This window comes from Habropoda laboriosa, unplaced genomic scaffold (assembly GCF_001263275.1).
Source record: "Habropoda laboriosa isolate 0110345459 unplaced genomic scaffold, ASM126327v1 scaffold77, whole genome shotgun sequence".
NCBI classification, from domain to species: Eukaryota; Metazoa; Arthropoda; class Insecta; order Hymenoptera; family Apidae; genus Habropoda; species Habropoda laboriosa.
In genome coordinates, this window is record NW_017100200.1 from 705,251 (window position 1) to 706,087 (window position 837).

Sequence of the window (837 nt, forward strand, 5' to 3'; positions counted from 1 at the left end):
TCATATTTCCCTTTCTTCCTGTTATTAAACTGTCCTGTTGCAAGAATAAAGCAACGCGCGCGCACACCATGAAAAATGTATCCCGTGGTTATTCCGTTTTCCAAATGAAAGCTCAGAGCAAGATCGACTACAAGATAAAGTAATCTCGTTTCGCGGAGGGTCGCATTAAAACGACCATTATAACGAAATGTCATTGCGAGATCAAAAGGATTTCGAGTTTCATAGGATTAGACGAAACAGAGGGCGAGCCAGCGTTGGTACCGACGCAAAATACATCTCAACTAGGAATCTTGTACAGCTTTGCCGAAGTGAGATTACAGCATCCGCTTCGCCGTTTATTTCTGCGGCCACGGTGCGGAAAATTGCCGGCAGGTTGCACAAGCTCCTACGGAACGGTGAGATACGCGACCGAAAGAGAGATAGAGAGACCTCACGATTTCTCCCGAGCACGAAACGATCGTAATTAGGCGAGAAACGTCGATGATCGTCAAACGCGCTCGTCTCTCTCTCTCTCTCGTATTTCGAATAAACTCGCGTTATACCGTGATACAAATGTACGCTAGCCTTGGAACGACGAAACGTAAGGGAAATCTAAGGAAAGTGACCAAAGTGTATCTTAATGGCGTGTCAGCAGCTGGTCAGCTCCAGGATTTGAAGAAACATTTGCGCGACGCGACGGATCAATCGATATAAATGGCACTTTCACTTTGCGAAACGTTCAACGTGGACAACGCAAATTACAAAACGATAAGGACGTTTTTACCTGCCGAGAACCTGCCACATTCGGATGTTTGCGCGCTTGAGAAACCGTTTCCACGAAATTGGACGATAAAGAAG